The sequence below is a fragment of the Mastigoproctus giganteus genome, chromosome 9 (assembly GCF_048544385.1).
Source record: "Mastigoproctus giganteus isolate SK-2022 chromosome 9, ASM4854438v1, whole genome shotgun sequence".
Lineage (NCBI taxonomy): Eukaryota > Metazoa > Arthropoda > Arachnida > Uropygi > Thelyphonidae > Mastigoproctus > Mastigoproctus giganteus.
The window spans coordinates 67,222,379-67,242,806 of NC_143583.1; the positions used below are offsets into that span (position 1 = coordinate 67,222,379).

At 39.8% G+C, this 20,428-nt stretch overlaps 4 non-coding genes and 4 pseudogenes across 4 annotated transcripts; all 8 read right to left on the bottom strand.

The window, feature by feature from the left end:
• Positions 1-116: 116 nt before the first annotated feature.
• Positions 117-235, bottom strand: LOC150080365 (5S ribosomal RNA). The gene has a single exon (XR_016547447.1). It is a non-coding gene; the product is annotated as a 5S ribosomal RNA (ribosomal RNA).
• A 588-nt stretch (positions 236-823) lies between these two features.
• Positions 824-942, bottom strand: LOC150080366 (5S ribosomal RNA). Its single transcript, XR_016547505.1, has one exon. It is a non-coding gene; the product is annotated as a 5S ribosomal RNA (ribosomal RNA).
• Positions 943-1,530: 588 nt separating this feature from the next.
• LOC150080367 (5S ribosomal RNA) lies at positions 1,531-1,649 on the bottom strand. The gene has a single exon (XR_016547477.1). It is a non-coding gene; the product is annotated as a 5S ribosomal RNA (ribosomal RNA).
• A 587-nt stretch (positions 1,650-2,236) lies between these two features.
• On the bottom strand, positions 2,237-2,356 carry LOC150080368 (5S ribosomal RNA; annotated as a pseudogene).
• Positions 2,357-15,072: 12,716 nt separating this feature from the next.
• On the bottom strand, positions 15,073-15,191 carry LOC150080369 (5S ribosomal RNA; annotated as a pseudogene).
• A 588-nt stretch (positions 15,192-15,779) lies between these two features.
• Positions 15,780-15,898, bottom strand: LOC150080370 (5S ribosomal RNA; annotated as a pseudogene).
• A 588-nt stretch (positions 15,899-16,486) lies between these two features.
• LOC150080371 (5S ribosomal RNA) lies at positions 16,487-16,605 on the bottom strand. The gene has a single exon (XR_016547478.1). It is a non-coding gene; the product is annotated as a 5S ribosomal RNA (ribosomal RNA).
• A 578-nt stretch (positions 16,606-17,183) lies between these two features.
• On the bottom strand, positions 17,184-17,304 carry LOC150080372 (5S ribosomal RNA; annotated as a pseudogene).
• Between the last annotated feature and the right edge of the window lie 3,124 nt (positions 17,305-20,428).

Below are 20,428 nucleotides of genomic sequence, written 5' to 3' on the forward strand. Positions count from 1 at the left end.
AGTTGCACTGATGTTTTTGAAAATCGATGCTGTGATCATGAGGAAAAATATGAGCAGCGTTTCTGCATTAACTAATTTTTTTTTTTTTTTGTTTCTGCATTAACTAATGTCAAAAAAGCCAACTACACCCGGTATTCCCAGGTGGTCACCCTCCCAAGTACTGACCGGGCCTAACGCTGCTTAACTTCAGTGATCAGACGAGAACCGGTGTATTCAGCCTAGTATGATAGTTGGCTGGTAGAAGAGCCTGTAATAGGGCTACTTGTGGCTGACTTTGCTCTTCCATGGATTTCATAACGTTTCCTATCGGAAACGCCATGAAATCTCGGTTCTGTTACATGGAATCTAAGGCAAGAATTCGTCTAATTCGTACTGCTGCAGCTAAATAACTGAACACGCGGTAATCATAATAATAATAATAGAAATAATAATACGCGTTCGAAACAGAAATTTGAGGGGAGGAAACAATCCTCGTGACCAAAGAGGCTGACCTGGTTACGAGATTAGGGCACATCGTCAGCGTCCAGTCTAAGGCTATTACCGGTCTCACTCACTCTCCTAGTATCTATCGGCAAGTGATTACTGAGAAAAAGGTGCTGTGGTAAGTTCGACGCCCTACGGTGCGACAGCGCTATGCATCCCTGTAAATTACGCTTAATTGCCGCAAACTAAATTACACTGAGGCCGGCCTCAGTGTAGTTGCACTGATGTTTTTGAAAATCGATGCTGTGATCATGAGGAAAAATATGAGCAGCGTTTCTGCATTAACTAATTTTTTTTTTTTTTTGTTTCTGCATTAACTAATGTCAAAAAAAGGGCAAAAAGCCAACTACACCCGGTATTCCCAGGTGGTCACCCTCCCAAGTACTGACCGGGCCTAACGCTGCTTAACTTCGGTGATCGGACGAGAACCGGTGTATTCAGCCTAGTATGATAATTGGCTGGTAGAAGAGCCTGTAATAGGGCTACTTGTGGCTGACTTTGCTCTTCCATGGATTTCATAACGTTTCCTATCGGAAACGCCATGAAATCTCGGTTCTGTTACATGGAATCTAAGGAAAGAATTCGTATAATTCGTACTGCTGCAGCTACATAACTGAACACGCGGTAATCATAATAATAATAATAGAAATAATAATACGCGTTCGAAACAGAAATTTGAGGGGAGGAAACAATCCTCGTGACCAAAGAGGCTGACCTGGTTACGAGATTAGGGCACATCGTCAGCGTCCAGTCTAAGGCTATTACCGGTCTCACTCACTCTCCTAGTATCTATCGGCAAGTGATTACTGAGAAAAAGGTGCTGTGGTAAGTTCGACGCCCTACGGTGCGACAGCGCTATGCATCCCTGTAAATTACGCTTAATTGCCGCAAACTAAATTACACTGAGGCCGGCCTCAGTGTAGTTGCACTGATGTTTTTGAAAATCGATGCTGTGATCTTGAGGAAAAATATGAGCAGCGTTTCTGCATTAACTAATTTTTTTTTTTTTCTGTTTCTGCATTAACTAATGTCAAAAAAAGGGCAAAAAGCCAACTACACCCGGTATTCCCAGGTGGTCACCCTCCCAAGTACTGACCGGGCCTAACGCTGCTTAACTTCGGTGATCGGACGAGAACCGGTGTATTCAGCCTAGTATGATAGTTGGCTGGTAGAAGAGCCTGTAATAGGGCTACTTGTGGCTGACTTTGCTCTTCCATGGATTTCATAACGTTTCCTATCGGAAACGCCATGAAATCTCGGTTCTGTTACATGGAATCTAAGGCAAGAATTCGTCTAATTCGTACTGCTGCAGCTACATAACTGAACACGCGGTAATCATAATAATAATAATAGAAATAATAATACGCGTTCGAAACAGAAATTTGAGGGAGGAAACAATCCTCGTGACCAAAGAGGCTGACCTGGTTACGAGATTAGGGCACATCGTCAGCGTCCAGTCTAAGGCTATTACCGGTCTCACTCACTCTCCTAGTATCTATCGGCAAGTGATTACTGAGAAAAAGGTGCTGTGGTAAGTTCGACGCCCTACGGTGCGACAGCGCTATGCATCCCTGTAAATTACGCTTAATTGCCGCAAACTAAATTACACTGAGGCAGGCCTCAGTGTAGTTGCACTGATGTTTTTGAAAATCGATGCTGTGATCTTGAGGAAAAATATGAGCAGCGTTTCTGCATTAACTAATTTTTTTTTTTTTCTGTTTCTGCATTAACTAATGTCAAAAAAAGGGCAAAAAGCCAACTACACCCGGTATTCCCAGGTGGTCACCCTCCCAAGTACTGACCGGAGCCTAACGCTGCTTAACTTCGGTGATCGGACGAGAACCGGTGTATTCAGCCTAGTATGATAGTTGGCTGGTAGAAGAGCCTGTAATAGGGCTACTTGTGGCTGACTTTGCTCTTCCATGGATTTCATAACGTTTCCTATCGGAAACGCCATGAAATCTCGGTTCTGTTACATGGAATCTAAGGCAAGAATTCGTCTAATTCGTACTGCTGCAGCTACATAACTGAACACGCGGTAATCATAATAGTAGTATAAGGTTGGGGTTCTAACTGACTTCGGCTCTATGAATTTTGGCGTCAATTTTCGTGCGTGTTGCCGCGTCGGTCGCTTGTTTTGCCGTTTAGGTTTTGAGCGTCTGCCGGTGAAGCGAGCCGAGGTTTAGGTTTAGCGGTTGCGCCGAGGCTTAGTTGCGGAAAAATATATTTTAGTTCTTATTTCGCCCGCTAGATGGCGGCACTTATTTTCGCCATTAAATTAAAATTTTTTTTTCTTTACCGAGGCTCGAACCCATGTCGTTGCTACTGGTGGTCCGGTGCTTATCCCCACGGCTACCCTTTCAGTTGTAAGAATATGTGTAAATGTAGCTCTTATAGTTAAGAGTGGTGTGAGTGTTACGTATGAAGTTGTATTTCGCCTTTTTCTGATTGGAGGGGGATATGAACCGATGTTCTGATTGGTTTGGGGGTATAAACCGACTTCGGCTCTGAGTCTACCGGTGATTTTCTGGTCTGTTGATGCCGTAGAAATCGTCTGCTTTTGCCGCGTTGGTTTTCAAGGTGGCAGTGGCGTTGGAGGGTGCGCAATGAATTGTGGGTTCGCGCACGCACACACACACACACAAGCCCGAGCTCTTGAGCTCGCGCACGCACACACACACACACACACACACACACAAGAAAATAGAGCAGTAGACATTCTTTCCCAAGACAAAGGTTTTGGCGGGAAAAAAAGTGGACGCAGTAGACATACGGGCACTTGGGGGGTCACAAAAAGTTCGAGCCCGACGATGGCCACGACAACAGAAGCCCACGAAACAGTGCCGCCATCTAGCGAGTCATTCTGAAAGCTGAAATCAAAGATTTTATTTTATTTAAGGTGTTTAAATTTTTTTTTTTTTTTTTTTTTTTTTTTTTTCCTAGGTTGCTATGACTTTGGCGTTTAAATATATTTCAGTGGCTTTGCAATATGTGGCGCCATCTGTGGAAGCAATCTGAAAGCTGAAAATTAAAAGATTTTATTTAAATATATATATATTTTTTTTTTTTCCCTACATACTTCTTGAACGGAGATTGCCACGACATCGTAACAACCAAGAAAATGTGTCGCCATCTAGCGTGTCATTCTGAAAGTTGAAATTAAGGATTTTATTTAAATATATATTTTTTCTCTCACATACTTCTTGAACGGAGATTGCCAAGACATCGTAACTACCAAGAAACTGTGTCGCCATCTACCGATCTATTCTGCAAGTTGAAAAGCTGAAAAATTAAGTATTTTTATATGCTTAATGTTATGTTATGTGCTTTTTTTTGATGGTTAAATTTTTATATGTATATATTTTTACCCATAACTATTTATGATGGTTCCTCTTCAAGTTGAATTTTGTATCCTGATGCTTAGTCTATCTTGAAAAAAAAAAAAAAAAAAAAAACCTGAAAAGTAAAATGTATTGATGTGTATATATATTTATTTACCTTCTTCAGATTCTTTCCACAACTTTGAATTTTTTTTTTTTTTTTTTTTTTTTTTAAAAATCTATATTCGAAATCATTTCTTTCCTAAAAGTAAATTCTCAATTTTTTTAAAAAAGGTTATTGATTAATGGAAAATTAAAACTTAATTTCTACTTTCTAAGAAAAAAGACAGACAATATTTTTCAAATAGACATGTTTTTATTGGTAAGTTTTACAGATGTTGTTACTAATCACAAAAATCAACACAAAAACTTACATATGCACATTGCTTTGATCAGAACGGATACTTCGTATATTTCGTATTGTAAGCAGTTTGAAGTTCTTCGATCATCGAAACTACAGCATTGTACAAAGCATAATCGTTGAACTCAGTAACTACACCTTCTTTCGAGCACTTAGCAGAAAAAATTTTAACACTTGTAGATGGTTCAGCATTTCTTACAAAGTACGCATACACGTCGTTAAACGAAACATCGATAGAGCCAGTAAACACATCGTTCTTTATACGTTCTCTAACACAATCAAGATGCTCAAGTATAACTGATTGCATTATCAGAAATGCGGGTTTTTCGTCTTCTAGACGTTGAAGAAAAGCATCTATGTCTATGATTCTATTAGATATAGCTTCAAGTTCAGAAAGGTGGAGAGTCATTCGTTGTTCTGCAGATAGCGAGAAATGTTTCCAATAGAAATCGCAAGCACCAACATCTGTATTGATTCGGATCCCCGGTAGATGGATTTCATCTTTAGATCTGGCTCTTACGGAAAGCAAGATATCAGTCATTTTGTTTTTGAATTCTTCCCACTGGTTTCTGGATAGCATCATGTGCGTATTAGTTGTCTCAATCGTAACATGTGGCTCGAATTCGTGACAATAAACACGAACTGTGCTACTATGGCTCAGACGCCTGTAGAAAGTTACGTTTGGTCGTCTTATATCATCAAACATTTCGTGCTTTGGCATTTTGGAAAAAAACTGCAACAGTGGAAAAATTCACGACCACACTGAGAAAGCTCCAAACTGTACTGTGGTCCACTGGCTATAGCATCATGTGATTAGAATCTAGTCGTGTTGTTACTGGCTCATAAGTTCGTGACGTGTCAGGAACAGGTAGAGGCATGTCGTACAATGGTTATATAATACCATATAGCTAACGCAGGTGTTGCTCCCAAAGTCTTTTGTTCAAATTCAGAGAGGGCTAAAGCAAAAGATAACAAAACTAGTTCAACTTCAAAAGGCTTCGTTTGGTCACAGCTAGACACGAGACGTACAAAGACTAAAGGAGATACCACCCCTCCAAGTATGCTCTACCGCTCCCAGAGCCTTTGTACGACATGTGCCTGTGATACCGCACCCTAGGCTTTGTTGAAAATGTAGAGTGACAAAAAGATGTCGATCGGTCGGTCGGGAACTGGGTAGGCACATGTCATATAACTAGGGGTGATGTGAATCCCGAGTCTTTGTTTAAATTTAGAATAGTAAAAGCTAGCTCAACTTCAAAGGCTATGGTTGGGAACAAATAGAAACATGTAGTACAAAGGTTATATAACAGCACATAGCTTTAGCTGGTATCGTTCCGAAGCCTTTGTAGTAACAAAAAACAAAAAGATAATTCAGCTTCAAAGATTACCTTCAAAGATGTCACGCCCTTACTGACGATTAAGTATTTCGCTCTCATACCATAGTGATTTCCTATAGACTGTGACTTTCACTCTCATACCGTAGTAATTTCTTATTGGCTGTGACGTTCACATACTCTTGAATCTAAAACACAGATTGGCTGTTGTCAAGTAAAAAGGAGCATGTTAACTAATAAGTTGTTTTAGCAACAGTATTATATACGATAATTCCGATACGCCCCCGTACTCACCTTCATGAACCCATCTCATTGGTTAAATTTTCACCTTTCCATACCAATCTGATTGGTTGTATTAGATTAACATTTGAACCTGTTTGAGTTTAAAAGGGCTAGTTTTTGTGTTTATTTCTTCATGTTACTCTCACGTTTTTTCCATACAATGTTGTGTACGTACAGTTTATGCTTATGTTCGGGGTCAGTTGTCACTTCTGATAAAAGTTCGGAGTGTTGTAACCCTTGGGTTTCCGACAGTGATATAGACCTTTGGGAAGTTGCTGATGGTTGTGAGTCCTTTGACTGCAACGACCCAAAATATTTTACGAAAATACGGAGTTCAACTCCCATTAGTACGGGGCAGTCCTTTTGCAATTCATCTCTATCACTGGATGATAGCCTTTATCCTGCAAGTTGGCATGCTTCATACGACGGCGACATATCAGCATCCAACTCCTCACGATCGACATCAGAACTGTCAACAGGATCGGAAAACGTTGATCGTGAGGCTCGGTCACCTGATATAATCGTCGTGGGGGAGTATGAAGAAGAAGAAGAAGAAGAAGACAATGATGTTGGTCCTTGGAATCCCTATGCCGTTGACGAGAGCGGTTTTTCGACGTCCGGTGCTTCCACAGTGCCCATCATCTGGACCGATCAAAGTAACGACGGGTTGACAACAGATGATGGCTACTGCAGCGTGGTTATCTAGATTAGGGAATCTTTAGTAGTAAGTATTTTGTATCTTTCTTTAGTTTTTAAGAATAAAATAGAATATTCTTTTGTAACTTTTATCTGTGTCTCTTTTTTTTTTCTGTCGAAGTATCGTTTTCTGTCCGGAGAGACAAGCGTACTTCTCGTCTCCTTGAGTCCTCAGTAACAAAAGGGTTTGGCTTTACTTTCGCTAAACGTGTGGTAGGAGACGACACACGCACTCCAAGACACATAGCGAAAGCTAACCACCTAGTCATCATACTATCAACATTAGAAAAAAAACCCAGTGAAATCCCCATGTTTTTGACACTAAGCAGTTTTCAATGGCTACCTCTGGTGACGTCTCCTTTTTTTTCAGGATGTCGGCGAAGTCGATCGGGCACGTCTTCCCCATCCTATTCCCACCGACGTCACATTCGTGACGGCACTCGGATGGGAATCGCAGGGCGCAGGGGGAATCGCGGCACCCCTCCCACCCATCACGTTGTGATGGGCGCGCGCACGGGGGGATCGCGGCACCCCTCCCACCCATCACAACGTGATGGGTGCGAGCGCACGGGGGGATCGCGGCACCCCTCCCACCCGCCACGAAGTGTCGGGCGCGCTTAGAAGGAGGAATACACTTTTTCTGTGTCAAGAATGGTTTCATGGAAAAGACAACTTCCAAAAAAACCTTTTTCATAACTCACAGTTTTTTAAAAAAGGGGACAATGTTTCGTTTTTCTGGAGACGTCACCTTCTGTCTTTACATTTGCTAGACCTCTCACATCGGCGCGCGAACACACACATAAATACATGGTCCAGACTAGCGCGCGCTCATTTACATAATGTTTCACCATCCATTCACAGCTATAGTCTCGGGAGCAACACAGAGTGGAAAGACGACGTTTGTATTGTCGCTATTAGAAAATAGTGAAAGTTTAATTTCGCCACCACCTCAAAGAATCGTCTATTGCTATTCAGAGTTTCAAGATAAGTTTCGGTGTTACTCGCAAATCGAGTTCGTGGAGGGTTTAAACATCCCCGAATTCGATCCATCAGTAAAAAATTTACTTGTTTTAGACGATCTCATCAACCAAGCAAAGGATAGTATTGTCGTTTCTGAAATATTTATAAAAGGATCACATCATAGAAATCTGAGTGTTATTTTGTTAACACAAAACCTGTTTTCGCAAGGATCGCAGTTCCGTACTATCAGTTTGAATTCGCACTATCTGATTGTTTTTAAAAACCCTCGCGACTCAAGACAAATTTCACACCTAGCAAGTCAAGTTTTCCCCGGGAGATCACGTGTTTTAGTCGACATATATAAGCATGCAACACGCGATCCTCATTCATATTTACTGTTTGATTTTTGTCAGAACACAGATGATAGGTTGAGACTGCGCTCACACGTGTTACCAAACGAAGGACATACGATTGTTTACATCCCCATATGGCTCTGCGTCTAAAAAACAATGCTAACTTTATAAGGTATCTGTCGGAAGTTCGGCCGAAACAGGCAACCGCTTTATTAAGGAGTTCAAATCAAACAGAAATAAATTCACTCTGTGAAATATGTAAAAACATAGTCAAAGGTAGCATTCCGTTGACAGACAGAGTGAAAAGCAAGTTACAACGCAAAAAACGTCTGCTTAGAACACTAGCAGATAAAAAAGTAGCATTTAAAACTAGGCGGAAATTAATTCTTCAACAAGGAGGTTCACTGTTCCCCCTGATCGCAAGTATAGTGGTTCCGCTCATTACAAGTTTGATTAGAAGATGAGTGAATCTTTCCGTAAATTCTTGCTTGTAGCTGCACCGCCAGAACAAAAACAGATGCTCTCTTTAGACGAGAAAATGTCTGAAATCTTAAAAAGACAGGATTTGCAGCCCGAGTCTAAAGTTAAAATGTATCTTCAGATACTACAGTCATATTTAGGCCTGAAAACTAATGCCGCAAAACAAGCGTCCTCGTCGGCATCAAGCGATATCGAGACCAGCGTATCGAACGTAACGGCCTCGCTACCCACAATTCCATCCTCTGAAGCGTCGGAGCAACGGTACTCCAAGAGCGAAGTTGTAAAGCCTCGTAAGCAGGTCAAGCGCCGATATACGGCTTTAATATCGCCTCGTCGTTTGAGACGTAAACATACGTGGATTTCGTTGTGGTAAGTTTTTTTTCAATAAAACAGACACTTTTTAAAAATAAATAAAATTTTATTTTGTAAGTAAAGGTTCAATTACATGTAATGTGGCTAACAAATCATTTGCCCACAAATCTTTACAATAATATTTGTTTACAATCTTTGACATAGAAATATTTCTACACCGATGAGTCAGGAAAAAAATACAATGTAGTCCACACGCTATAGATTCTGGATGTTGAATCACCACTTTGTTATAAGTCCATTTCTTACTGTTTTGGTTAAGGAACTCTGCAATGTCCGGTGTCAGCGGTCGTGCAAAGCTGTCGAAATATTGACTTTCTCTTTTTCCTAGGAAGATACTCACCCAGTGAGTACCTGGCATGTGTGCCTTGTCTGTATTGATGACTAGCAATGCTGGTTTCCTCTGTATTTTTGACGGTAACTCGTCCCTGGCACAGACACCGATCAGATGTTTTCTCGATTCACTGTCAGCTTCTAAAACCTTTAATATATCTCTAGTGTTCATAATTCACGATGATTGAACGGTCCTTAGTCACAGAAAGAATGTTTTCGAATTCGGCATACAAGATCACTGTTACGTTTTCGGGAAGAGGTTCTGCGAATTTCAGTTCAAGTCGAACACCGCCTCGCCGTAAAGAAGTGATGTGCGTGCCAACAGCGTTACTGTCGGGAGTTAGGTCGAAAGCATAAAGCACATTCCCTTCTGTATAATCCAGGATTGATATGTCATTTCCACAGTCTGAATTCCATTTGTTTAGCGATGTGAAAATAGACAGGTAGGACCGCGTATAATGTCCATTCTTATAATCGGGTGTTAGCGGAATGGAAGGATGCTGCACACCATCAGCCGTCAGAAGTAAATAGCACAAGTTGTAGTGACCAAAATTGAATGGGTTGGTTTTGAGGGAGCCGTTGAAACTATCACTGGACACAATACCGACTATTAAACGAGTGGGGATCTGGCCTAGATATATATTATCTCGGGTAGAGTCTGACATGCCTTTTGGTATTGAATAGTAACTTACATCAGCTCTATTAATAGGATATACAATAGGATGTTTTTCAAGAACACTCATGTGGGCTAACTGTATGCTGGGGTTAAGTTTAACTTTACGCACAAAAAGACAGGCTTCGCGTATATGAATTTTAGCAGTATTGTCGAGAGACAACAGACAGAACTCGGGCGAACTGCGAACCATTCTTAGGCGGAGCGATAAATTATTAATAATATATTTGTCTTGATGGCACAAATCTAGTCTGAGACGACCCAGAAGTTCCACAGTTTTAGTTTTCGAAAAAAACTTCATACGTTGATTCATACCACTGTCAGGCTGAGAAAACATTTGCGAAACATCCGAAAAATTGTCTTTTACGAACAGTTCTGTAGTGAGCTGTGATTTTTTTGCTCCTCTGTCAAAATTCAAAAGCGTTTCTAAATAAGCTCTATAGGGGTATGTGTCGCTGCTTGGATTAATTAATTTGTCTTGAACGAAAAGATCCACATGTTTAAACATGGAGTGAAAAAAGTTGTTGACAACTCCTACACTCGACTGTAATTCTTTTCCGTCGCTTTGAGTTAACTGTACTTTGAGTCGCAAATAAGTTTTTCCCAGGTCCAGATATTCTTCTGATGTCCCCGGTACGGAAAATTCTATTGGGCCCGGCGTATCCACTGAAGCTAAAGGCAAAAAAGTAATGTATGAAGATCGCTCGATGCATAGATTAGTGGCAGGCTGTGCAAACAGGTCTAGTTCTGACATCATAACTTCACCCATCATTGAAAGATGTCCTGATATTTTTTTTTCTTTCGACGTTTACCTCCACTCTGACTACGAACTTTTTGCTTAATGGCCTGTCCTACTTCAGAAGCTCGATTTATAAACGAGCGTTTCACGGGTGCTCCCGAAATGACATCATCTATGATATTACGACCTGCCGATAGCACTTGGCGACCGATGAATTTGGCTGCGGGCTTCAGAAGAGGAGAGAGAAATGTAAATGCTGATCTGAATATACTGCCTAAACCTTGACCTCTCTGGATCGCTGCTCCTACAAAGTAGGGATTTCCCCCCGCTTGCACTGAGTAGTAATCAACGTACGCGTTCATTGGGGTCGAAAATGTAACTTAATTAGAGTTTTACCACCTCTGAATGGAAATAACTGACCACTGTCTGTGCGAATTTGAATAGAAATGGATTGAATGTTCGAGAGCAGTACAGGGTAATAGTCCAAATGTAAGAATTCGCCACTGCTTCCGAACGGTACTACTCGCAAAAGAGGCGCTCTGATATCACCCACGACCTGGTCTTCTATCACACTACTATAAACAAAATAAGAGCCTACACCTCTATTTATATCTCCGGGAAATTTCGATCTCGCTGTTCCTTCGAAACCATCGGGCATACGCTCAAAACCGAGTAACTCACCGAGTCCTGTCTCAGGGAAGCGAAGACGCACACCACTTTCTATTTCGAAAGAAACAAAACCACGGGCATTAACAGAACCTTTAATTTCGGGGGCTATAAAAGTCATAACCTTTAGAATTTCGGAGATGCTACCGTAATTACCATAAGGAATTTTATGCTCGCGAACATCACAAGTCGGCTGTTGTACGAGTACAAGCTTCCTATCAGCACACTCACTGTTAGGCTTTAATGGTGGTAACACTATTTTACCTTTAGGTATCCACTTTCCTATGTACTCCCCTTTAAAAGTTCTAGATTTGTCAACAGCTTCACTCACTACTACTTTGTGTACTAGTCCTAGAATTCTGGCAGTTCGTAAAGTCATGCGCAACTCACAGCCATTTTTAACGCGAATTGTAAATCTCACTTTGAATTCTGTCTCTTCTACTTTAAGCTCTAAATTGGTATTAAGACCACACATATGTTCAATCAATTTAGACGAATTTTCGTACTCATCGTTCAGCATGTAAACCTCAGGGTTCCTAACTGTCGGTTCTTTCTGCAGAATTGCAAACTCGGCCCAACCTTCGGAAATATTGTCCCATGACTTAGGTACGTGTATTTCTGCAAGTGCTACTTCCCATTTGCCTTTGAGAGGTATAGTGTCGGGCAATATAATAGTAAAATTAGCTTGCGTATTCTGGGGATGGAAATCCATGCATGCATTACTCGGTAGTGTTAAGAAGAACATCTTTAGCCGAAACCCAACTGCTGTAGGAAGCAGGATATCCTAGCCACTTAACACGGAATTGACGTTCTCCTCCCACACGTCGCTCCTTAAGTACTTTTTCAATAAGATATGTATCCTGTGGCAACTTGTCGTGAATATTAACAAGTTGTAACTGTTGCTCATAAAAGGTACCTTCGATAGTGTCGCCTGCTTTGTCTTGTACTCTGTACACAACTGGCTTTCTTCGTTTCAATACTTGAGATATAGTAAAAATTTCACGCGTCCAACTGCCCCAGAATCCTTTGCGGAAAAGATTCGAACCTGTACTTAGAACGACACGATCCCCCACTTTAAATTTAGGAATCTGTTCTTTGGTTTTTTTCAAGTACAATTTCCTGTAGACGTCTTCTTCATTATGCAAAGTGACATCGGCAGGTGGCATTCCTATAGCTCGATGTGGCGTTCGATTATAAGTAGCTACAATGTCGGGAAGAACATGCACATATTTCTTACTTTCAGAATAAGTTATCCATTTAAATATTTTTTCTTTCAGAGTTCGAATAAAACGTTCAGCGATTGCAGCCTTTTTCTCCGATCTAGTAGTATAAAAATTAATGTTGAGAGATTTAAATAGGGCCCTCACATCTTTGTTTATAAACTCTCTACCTCTGTCACTGTTAACACTGAATGGCGTTTCTTCCTTGAAAATTGATTTGAATGCTTTTACCATCTGCTTCGATGTTTTATTTCTAAGTGTTCTCACCCAGGCGTATCTAGAAAAAGCGTCTATACAGACGAGTAAATAACGCACTCCGCCATTAGCATCAGACAGATTGGAAACTTCTGCTAAGTCACACTGAAACGTATGGTGTAGACCAGGAACTATTATTTGGTTTCTAGGAAAATTAACTCTTTGAGGCTTGTGTCTGACATAAGCAGGTTGAGATGACAAATACTCTTTCACGATACGTCTGGGTAATTTTGTATGTTTTTGTAATGCATTAACACCACTAAAACTTCCAACGACGCGCGGATCGCTGTAATCTTGTAACATTTCTTTTTTCTTTTCCAGATGGACTTCTACGAAAACCAGGAGTACTTATGGCGCGACCCCTGTTTCTTTGCATCTTATATGGCTGGGTTTGGAAGCTAATGGTTAAAGATGGGGTAAAAATAGCGATGACCCCACTATCTTGTAATTTTTTTTTATTTTTTTTTTTATTTTTTTTTTTTTATTATTTATCAATAAACATATCTATTTGAAAAATATTGTCTGTCTTTTTTTCTTAGAAAGTAGAAATTTAAAAAAATTCAAAGTTGTGGAAAGAATCTGAAGAAGGTAAATAAATATATATACACATCAATACATTTTACTTTTCAGGTTTTTTTTTTTTTTTTTTTTTTCAAGATAGACTAAGCATCAGGATACAAAATTCAACTTGAAGAGGAACCATCATAAATAGTTATGGGTAAAAATATATACATATAAAAATTTAACCATCAAAAAAGCACATAACATAACATTAAACATATAAAAATACTTAATTTTTCAGCTTTTCAACTTGCAGAATAGATCGGTAGATGGCGACACAGTTTCTTGGTAGTTACGATGTCTTGGCAATCTCCGTTCAAGAAGTATGTGAGAGAAAAAAATATATATTTAAATAAAATCCTTAATTTCAACTTTCAGAATGACACGCTAGATGGCGACACATTTTCTTGGTTGTTACGATGTCGTGGCAATCTCCGTTCAAGAAGTATGTAGGGAAAAAAAAAAAAAAAAAAAATATATATTTAAATAAAATCTTTTAATTTTCAGCTTTCAGATTGCTTCCACAGATGGCGCCACATATTGCAAAGCCACTGAAATATATTTAAAAGGCAAAGTCATAGCTACCTAGGAAAAAAAAAAAAAAAATTTAAACACCTTAAATAAAATAAAATCTTTGATTTCAGCTTTCAGAATGACTCGCTAGATGGCGGCACTGTTTCGTGGGCTTCTGTTGTCGTGGCCATCGTCGGGCTCGAACTTTTTGTGACCCCCCAAGTGCCCGTATGTCTACAGCGTCCACGTTTTTCCCGCCAAAACCTTTGTCTTGGGAAAGAATGTCTACTGCTCTATTTTCTTGTGTGTGTGTGTGTGTGTGTGTGTGTGTGTGTGTGTGCGTGCGCGAGCTCAAGAGCTCGGGCTTGTGTGTGTGTGTGTGTGTGCGTGCGTGCGCGCTGCGCGCGAGAACTCGGGCTTGTGTGTGTGCGTGCGCGAACCCACAATTCATTGCGCACCCTCCAACGCCACCTTGAAAACCAACGCGGCAAAAGCAGACGATTTCTACGGCATCAACAGACCAGAAAATCACCGGTAGACTCAGAGCCGAAGTCGGTTTATACCCCCAAACCAATCAGAACATCGGTTCATATCCCCCTCCAATCAGAAAAAGGCGAAATACAACTTCATACGTCACACTCACACCACTCTTAACTATAAGAGCTACATTTACACATATTCTTACAACTGAAAGGGTAGCCGTGGGGATAAGCACCGGACCACCAGTAGCAACGACATGGGTTCGAGCCTCGGTAAAGAAAAAAAAAATTTTAATTTAATGGCGAAAATAAGTGGCGCCATCTAGCGGGCGAAATAAGAACTAAAATATATTTTTCCGCAACTAAGCCTCGGCGCAACCGCTAAACCTAAACCTCGGCTCGCTTCACCGGCAGACGCTCAAAACCTAAACGGCAAAACAAGCGACCGACGCGGCAACACGCACGAAAATTGACGCCAAAATTCATAGAGCCGAAGTCGGTTAGAACCCCAACCTTATACTACTCATAATAATAGAAATAATAATACGCGTTCGAAACAGAAATTTGAGGGGAGGAAACAATCCTCGTGACCAAAGAGGCTGACCTGGTTACGAGATTAGGGCACATCGTCAGCGTCCAGTCTAAGGCTATTACCGGTCTCACTCACTCTCCTAGTATCTATCGGCAAGTGATTACTGAGAAAAAGGTGCTGTGGTAAGTTCGACGCCCTACGGTGCGACAGCGCTATGCATCCCTGTAAATTACGCTTAATCGCCGCAAACTAAATTACACTGAGGCCGGCCTCAGTGTAGTTGCACTGATGTTTTTGAAAATCGATGCTGTGATCTTGAGGAAAAATATGAGCAGCGTTTCTGCATTAACTAATTTTTTTTTTTTCTGTTTCTGCATTAACTAATGCCAAAAAAAGGGCAAAAAGCCAACTACACCCGGTATTCCCAGGTGGTCACCCTCCCAAGTACTGACCGTGCCTAACGCTGCTTAACTTCGGTGATCGGACGAGAACCGGTGTATTCAGCCTAGAATGATAGTTGGCTGGTAGAAGAGCCTGTAATAGGGCTACTTGTGGCTGACTTTGCTCTTCCATGGATTTCATAACGTTTCCTATCGGAAACGCCATGAAATCTCGGTTCTGTTACATGGAATCTAAGGCAAGAATTCGTCTAATTCGTACTGCTGCAGCTACATAACTGAACACGCGGTAATCATAATAATAATAATAGAAATAATAATACGCGTTCGAAACAGAAATTTGAGGGGAGGAAACAATCCTCGTGACCAAAGAGGCTGACCTGGTTACGAGATTAGGGCACATCGTCAGCGTCCAGTCTAAGGCTATTACCGGTCTCACTCACTCTCCTAGTATCTATCGGCAAGTGATTACTGAGAAAAAGGTGCTGTGGTAAGTTCGACGCCCTACGGTGCGACAGCGCTATGCATCCCTGTAAATTACGCTTAATTGCCGCAAACTAAATTACACTGAGGCCGGCCTCAGTGTAGTTGCACTGATGTTTTTGAAAATCGATGCTGTGATCTTGAGGAAAAATATGAGCAGCGTTTCTGCATTAACTAATTTTTTTTTTTTTTTGTTTCTGCATTAACTAATGTCAAAAAAAGGGCAAAAAGCCAACTACACCCGGTATTCCAAGGTGGTCACCCTCCCAAGTACTGACCGGGCCTAACGCTGCTTAACTTCCTTGATCGGACGAGAACCGGTGTATTCAGCCTAGTATGATAGTTGGCTGGTAGAAGAGCCTGTAATAGGGCTACTTGTGGCTGATTTTGCTCTTCCATGGATTTCATAACGTTTCCTATCGGAAACGCCATGAAATCTCGGTTCTGTTACATGGAATCTAAGGCAAGAATTCGTCTAATTCGTACTGCTGCAGCTACATAACTGAACACGCGGTAATCATAATAATAATAATAGAAATAATAATACGCGTTCGAAACAGAAATTTGAGGGGAGGAAACAATCCTCGTGACCAAAGAGGCTGACCTGGTTACGAGATTAGGGCACATCGTCAGCGTCCAGTCTAAGGCTATTACCGGTCTCACTCACTCTCCTAGTATCTATCGGCAAGTGATTACTGAGAAAAAGGTGCTGTGGTAAGTTCGACGCCCTACGGTGCGACAGCGCTATGCATCCCTGTAAATTACGCTTAATTGCCGCAAACTAAATTACACTGAGGCAGGCCTCAGTGTAGTTGCACTGATGTTTTTGAAAATCGATGCTGTGATCTTGAGGAAAAATATGAGCAGCGTTTCTGCATTAACTAATTTTTTTTTTTTTCTGTTTCTGCATTAACTAATGTCAAAAAAAGGGCAAAAAGCCAACTACACCCGGTATTCCCAGGTGGTCACCCTCCCAAGTACTGACCGGGCCTAACGCTGCTTAACTTCGGTGATCGGACGAGAACCGGTGTATTCAGCCTAGTATGATAGTTGGCTGGTAGAAGAGCCTGTAATAGGGCTACTTGTGGCTGACTTTGCTCTTCCATGGATTTCATAACGTTTCCTATCGGAAACGCCATGAAATCTCGGTTCTGTTACATGGAATCTAAGGCAAGAATTCGTCTAATTCGTACTGCTGCAGCTACATAACTGAACACGCGGTAATCATAATAATAATAATAGAAATAATAATACGCGTTCGAAACAGAAATTTGAGGGGAGGAAACAATACTCGTGACCAAAGAGGCTGACCTGGTTACGAGATTAGGGCACATCGTCAGCGTCCAGTCTAAGGCTATTACCGGTCTCACTCACTCTCCTAGTATCTATCGGCAAGTGATTACTGAGAAAAAGGTGCTGTGGTAAGTTCGACGCCCTACGGTGCGACAGCGCTATGCATCCCTGTAAATTACGCTTAATTGCCGCAAACTAAATTACACTGAGGCCGGCCTCAGTGTAGTTGCACTGATGTTTTTGAAAATCGATGCTGTGATCATGAGGAAAAATATGAGCAGCGTTTCTGCATTAACTAATTTTTTTTTTTTTTTGTTTCTGCATTAACTAATGTCAAAAAAGCCAACTACACCCGGTATTCCCAGGTGGTCACCCTCCCAAGTACTGACCGGGCCTAACGCTGCTTAACTTCAGTGATCAGACGAGAACCGGTGTATTCAGCCTAGTACTATTTTATTGGTTTCTATATACATACTTTGGATATACCAGCTTATGATACAAATATAAATTACAATATATACATTATTTACAAATTACATAGTATCATTTTCTGTTTCATTTTGTTACATATATATTTTTTTTTTTTTTTTTTTTCACATTCTATTTTCCTTTTCAGGTTACATCCTCGCCTGAGAGTGGCGTTTCTTATTAGCATACGTTTTATTTACTTCCATTTGATTGACCTTATATTGCACTACAGTCCTGAATTTGTTTTGGCTCATGTGATATTGTCTCTATACGTGAGGCTTGCTCACATATTTCCTTTTTATTTTGGTACACTTTTCCATTTTACTATACAATTTGTTGATATATGAATTTTTTTTATCTGTAGAACGGATATGTCCTACAATTATGATGCATACCAGCTTGTTATATAAATATACATTACATTATTTATAAGTTACACTCATTAGGTATACCAGCTTGTTATATAAATATATATTACATTATTTATAAATTACCCTCATTAGGTATACCAGCTTGTTATATAGATATACATTACATTATTTATAAATTACACTCATTAGGTATACCAGCTTGTTATGTAAATATACATTACATTATTTATAAATTACACTCATTAGGTATACCAGCTTGTTATGTAAATATACATTACATTATTTATAAATTACACTCATTAGGTATACAAGCTTGTTATGTAAACATACATGACATTATTTATAAATTACATTGTATCATTTTCCGTTCCAATTTTTACATACCTTCATTTGTCAGATAACATCTTTTCTTTTTGTTTAACATATTATTATTGCTTTACATTCATTTACATTTAGCTCTACTTCACGACACCAGGTTACATTATTTCAGTTTTAACTTATCTCTCTTTTTTGTTTACATATAAAGCGAATACACAAGTTGTGTTGCTCATATTGGACACATTATATATGAATGGTTTATATATTGTTCCATTGTTCTGTATTTATACAGGTTCTTTCTCCTTTATATAACTTGACCATATTTCTTTTTTATTCTAATTTACACATAAGCTTTTCTTTTTTTATTGCTATTGTTAAACTATATTGTACATGATTTTTAAAGTACAAATTGTTATTGAGATCTTACGTTATATATACATTCGTGCTAATTGACAATCCTTATTGAAATACACATAGTGATTTATCATATACCTATAATGTTTCTTAAGATACATTAATTTATTAGTTTCATTGTGTTACGTTATCTTATTTCTTTGTTTAACTTGTATTAGTTCAGTTTTCACATTTAAAAACATTTATGGCATTGTGATGATTAATTTGCGATTGGTTTGTATTTGTAACTGTCTTGCTCTCCAGAGAGGACTCCTGTTTTCTGCCATTCCCTCGGGGTTATTGCTTTCTTGTAGATGGTATCATGAGTGATTTCTTTGAGATATTTGTTTACTTTCATCAATATGTTTCCTGCTTCATTTCTCCCGTATATTTCATCGCATCTGTGCGACCATATTGCGTACATTGTAATGATTATTATGATCATTTTTGTTGTTTCTATTTTTCCATCTTTTAACCAGAATACAAGTTTTTCGGTGATCATTGACGATGAAGAGATCAGTGGAGTCACTACGTTCCATATTTTAGATGTGACGTTGCAGTATATCATTAGGTGGTGTATTGTTTCTGGATCGTTGCAGAAGTTGCATTTGGCTGGACTGTAGATAGGTATGCCTTTTGCAACCAGCCATATTCTGGTTGGCAGACAACAGTGATGAACTTTATAAAAGAAGGTCTTATATTTCGGTTTTATTGGTAATTTAAACACTTTTTCTAGTACTGGTGATAGTCTTATATTTCCCCTTTGAATTTCCCTGTGTTGTGGTGGTGGTATAGTGCTTCTTATCATTTTTGTGTAGGTCACTCTTGAGTTTGTTTCCAGAATTTTCCCGAGATCTATTCTGTCTTTTGCATACTCTTCACCTTCCACGATTTCTCTGAACATTTCTGGTATTCTATTTATTTTTGCTTCCAGTGAGTAGGCATATCTGTGAGGGAGTAACTTTTGTTTAAACATTAGTACATAAGGTGTCCACCCTTTTCCTGAGTTTTGGGCTTTTTCTGCAATTTTCGCATTGTTTATTAGTGTTTTTATGTGGATGTTAACGAGCCCAAGGCCTCCAGCTTCACTGTCGTGAAAGAGGGTTGACCTTCTCATTGGTTCGTAGGATGAATTCCAAATAAACTGGGCGCATTCTCTATGAATCCTGTCTGCATATTTCCCATTGTATGGGATGTGTCCGATCAGGTACCATAGTTTGGACATTATATACTGGTTGCACACTCTTGCCTTCCCTTTTACTGAGAGATGTCTTCCTCTCCAGGTTGATAATTTTTGGGTCACTTTCTTGCACAATGCTTCCCATTGGTTAGCGTAACATTCTTCTTCACCTAGTGTGATTCCTAGTATTCTAAATTCGTTTTTACTGTTTATATTTTCAGGCAAGGTGGGTGTTTTTTTCCACTTTCCGATTAATGTTGCGTTTGTTTTCCTTTCATTTATTTTTAGGCCGCTCGCCTTTTCGAAAGATTTCATGATTTTTAGTATTTCATTTACAGATTGAGCCGTTGTCAGCGTCACCGTGATATCGTCAGCGTACGCCAGGACCTTAGTTTCTCTCTCTTCGCCTATGCGCGTTCCGCTAATTTTTTTGTTTGATTGGATTGACCTTATCAGTGGTTCTATAGCCAAGGCAAACAGAATCATTGAGAGGTTGTCACCTTGCCTAATGGAGCATTGGATATTGAATGGGGCAGACAGCTTTTTGTTAATTATTAATCTTGATTGAGCCTTATTGTACAACGTTCTTATCCATGTTTGGAACCCGATTCCGAATCCTGTTGCTTTTATAACTTTATGTAGGTAATCATGGCTGACTGAATCAAAGGCTTTTTCTATGTCCAGTCCCATTAGAATGCATGGTTTTTCAGTTACTTTGTAATATTCATAAATGCATCTTACCTGCATTATGGTGTCTTCAATTTTTCGCCCCTTAATTCCGCACGTTTGGGCATCAGTGATTATTTTCACTAAGTGGATTTGTACTCTTGACGCTAAGATTTTTGACAAGATTTT